The sequence below is a fragment of the Dipodomys spectabilis genome, unplaced genomic scaffold (assembly GCF_019054845.1).
Source record: "Dipodomys spectabilis isolate Male_0828 unplaced genomic scaffold, ASM1905484v1 ptg000455l, whole genome shotgun sequence".
Lineage (NCBI taxonomy): Eukaryota > Metazoa > Chordata > Mammalia > Rodentia > Heteromyidae > Dipodomys > Dipodomys spectabilis.
Window position 1 is genome coordinate 1,449,102 of NW_024871132.1, and position 3,835 is coordinate 1,452,936.

Sequence of the window (3,835 nt, forward strand, 5' to 3'; positions counted from 1 at the left end):
GAAGACTCTTCCCAAATTCCTGTTTTGTATTTTAAAAGTAACAATGTTCAATCTTCACTTTAAAGAGCCAGATGTGCAGCATCTGTGAATTACACTCTTCCTTCTGATACTCTTAATGGAAATTCAGAGCCCCTAGGACTTCTCAGATAAACTAATCCAGTCATTTTATTTTTCAGATGAAGCATCTATGAAACAGAAGGCTAAATTAGAGGCACACAGATAATTAATCTCTGATCTATATCTAGAAACTAGGTCTTTGTTTTTCTAGTTTATGTTATTTCCTATATATCCTGCTTCTCACTCTTGTAGAGAAGCAGTTAATTACCTTTCTATATCTGATAGATGTATAGAGAACATACTACCCTAAAGCACATAATATACATTTTGATAATTTAATTCTGTCCTTAAAAGATACCCAACAAGAAATGTACTCATTACCTTACTCATGTAACTGTAACCCCTCTGTACAGCATCTTTACAATAAAATAAAATTAAAAAAAAAACCTCTAGAGAGAGCCAACAAAAAAAAATAAGATTCATTTGTATGCTGTCTGCAAGAAATTCCTTTTAATGTATATAAATTTTCATATGCACAAATATTCCAGTATAAGATATACATTAGATTACTATGAATGTCTCAATGTATCTTAAAAGATTAAAATCAATATATCTTTTCCAGACATAATGGAACAAAACCAGAAATCAGTAACAATGAAAACTGATAAACTCACCCAGATGCAAAAATTACTTTTAGTTAAGCAATGGGTCAAAGGAGAAATAAAAAGATAAATTGAAAGCATTTTACATGAATGAAAATAAAAATACAACTTACCAAATCTTATAGTATATGGCAAAATCCTATGTGAAGAGAAATTTATAGTTAGGAAAATCTATAATATAAACAAAAATCTCCAATCAAGAGTATGATTTTTTTTCACCTTTAGTTTAGGAACTAAAAAATTAATGGTAAACTAAACATACAGTCAGCAGGAAAAAATAGTAATAAAAATCAGAGTGTGAAGATTTAATACAATGAACAAAAAGAAAAAGTCATCAAAAGTTGGTTCTTTGAAAATGTCAGGATAGAATGAAATGGTTTCTCCTGGCGATTTGGAGACTGTTCTGTAGCAGGACAAAGGTCACATTTGAGGTGATAAATAGAACTGAAATGCTCCAAAATCATCCCTGCTTTTGGGTCTGTCTTCATGTTTGGCTCCCTTTTCCTTCATTCCTATATGGCCATTGCAGTCATTTTAGAGGCTTTCTGCACTTGGGTGAGAATGGTAGCTGTAACTAATGAACAAATGTATTGTAATCAGCTTAGTTTTTCTTCATTGACTCATGTCTTTGTGCTGTTTTTATTCTCCCCCCCAAAATGCTAATGATACCTTCTATAAAGTTCTTGCAAATCTCTTCATAAATTTATTCTTACATACTTTCAAAAATTGAGATTGCAGATTCTGATTTATACACTCTGTGTGTGTGTGTGTCTGTCTGTGTCTGTGTGTCTGTGTCTGTGTCTGTGTGTCTGTGTCTGTGTCTGTCTGTGTCTGTGTGTGTATGCCAGTCCTGGAGCTTGAACTCAGGGCTAGGCACTGTCCCTGAGCTTTTTTGCTCAAGGCTAGTGCTCTACCACTTGGAGCCACTTCTGGTTTTCTGGTGGTTAATTGGAGATAAGAGTCTCACAGACTTTCCTGCCTGGACTGGCTTTGAACTGTGATCCTCAGATCTCAGCCTCCTGAGTAGCTAGCATTACTTGTGAGAGACACTGGTAATTAGCCTGATTTGTATAGTTGTAAACTGAATTTCTAAGGCACAAAAATATGTCTGATTTTTGCACAAAAGTTTAACTTTTTATTAAAATTTTTAAATTTCTTTTCCACTTTCCTTCATGAGACAATACTGAATCTGAAAAGTTTTTCCCCATATTAACAATATTTTTATTTCAATTCATTATATGGACCTCAGGTTGGAGTGGGCCTAGTGCCCCAAGTCGGAGTGGAGTCCTTTCATCCTGAGGGTGAGCTGGGAGCCGGGATGGAGAGCCACTCTGAGGGGGCTTCCCCTGGGCCCTACACTGCCCACCCTGGTGCAGTGACGCTGGAGAAGGAGAAGCAGGAGCAAAACCCTGAGGACAGCAAGGATCTGCAGCAAGAACTTGAGAGCAATTTGCCAAGGTGCTGAGGCCGAAGAGGCTCACTCTGGGATATACCCAGGCTGTCGTGGGGCTCACCTGGGGGTTCTCTTCGGAAAGGTGTTCAGTCAAACGACCATCTGCTGCTTTGAGGCTCTGAAGCTTAGTTTCAAGAACATGGGTAAGCCGAGGCCCTTGCTGCAGACGTGGGTGGAGGAAGCTGATAACAATGAGAATCTTCAGGAGATACGCAAAGCAGAGATACTTGTGCAGGCCCGTAAGAGAAAGCGAACAAGTATTGAGAACGTGTGAGAGGCAACCTGGAGAGCATGTTCCCGCAGTGCCCCAAACCCACATGCAGCAGATCCACATTATATAAGCTGTGGTCTTGAGTGTGGTTCTGTAACCGGCGCCAGAAGGGCAAACGATCAAGCAGTGACTATTCCCAACGAGAGGATTTTGAGGCTGCAGGGCCTCCTTTCCCAGGGGGACCTGTAGCCTTTCCTCTGGCCCCAGGGTCCCACTTTGGAACCCCAGGCTACGGGACCCCTCGCGTTGCCACACTGTACTCCGTCCCTTTCTCTGAGGCAGAAGCCTTTCCCCCTGTCCCTGTCCCCGCTCTGGGCTTTCCCATGCGTTCAAGCTGAGATGCCTGCCCTTCCTAGAGATGGGCGAACAGAGAAAATAGGAGAAGCTGGGGAAGGAGAACCTGGAGTCTGTGCCAGGGCTTTTGGGATTAAGTTCTTCATTCACTAAGGAAGGAAATGGAAGCACAAGGGGGCGGGGGTGGCCTTGTGGGGGGAGTGGTTAGAGGGAAGGTGAAGTTCAATGATGCTCTTGGTTTTAATCCCCATGTTATTCAACTTTGTTGTTGAATAAAAAAGCCTGGGACACAGAAAAAAAAATCTACATTGTCATGAAACAGTCTTTAGTTTTTGATCTTCTAAATTTTATTGAAAGTGACAAAGTTTGCACGTATTTATTATGAGTAACATAATGTTCTCAATGTGTATACATTGCGGATAGTCTTCAAAAGGTAATGTATACATTATCTGACATTGTTTCTTTTTTCTGGTGGAAAGGAGAGCAAGAGAAAGAGGCTGGCTAGACAATCAGAGCAGAGGGCTGCCTCGCATAGAGTGCTGCATATGTCATGTCATGGCCCTGAGCACTGAAGCATGGGGCCTGCTGGGCGACATGCCAGGACCCATTGTCCCCGGAAGACTTGAACATGAATAGCAGACTGGGTGGATCCTAGAGAATTATCGGCAGAGGGGCATGTATTCAGAGGGCCTAGACTGTGCAGCTTCATGGAGCTACTGTTTGATCTGGGCACTGATATGGCTGGTGCATGTCCAGTGATCTTGAGAATTAAACACTTCATTAATCCCAGCCTACACACACACACACACACACACACACACACACACACACACACACACACACACACACACACACCTGTGGTTTCACTCTCTTATAACCCCTGTCACCCAGTAGGGACTCTGCTTATCTTCAGTAAATCTTGGTTGTTTTACTTCTGCTTCCATGGGCTCATTCTTCAGGATCATTGAGACAAAGGACAGGTCCAGCCGTTATCGTTTTTTCAGTATCAGAAGCACTTCTAATCAATAAGAAATTTGCAAAATCCTATTACCAATTATTAACTATACTCCCCATGTATACAATAAGTTCTTACACATA

General features: G+C 41.0%; 1 pseudogene; it reads left to right on the plus strand.

Moving 5' to 3' along the window:
- The first annotated feature begins 1,956 nt into the window (after positions 1–1,956).
- LOC122098060 lies at positions 1,957–2,781 on the plus strand (annotated as a pseudogene).
- Positions 2,782–3,835: the final 1,054 nt, after the last annotated feature.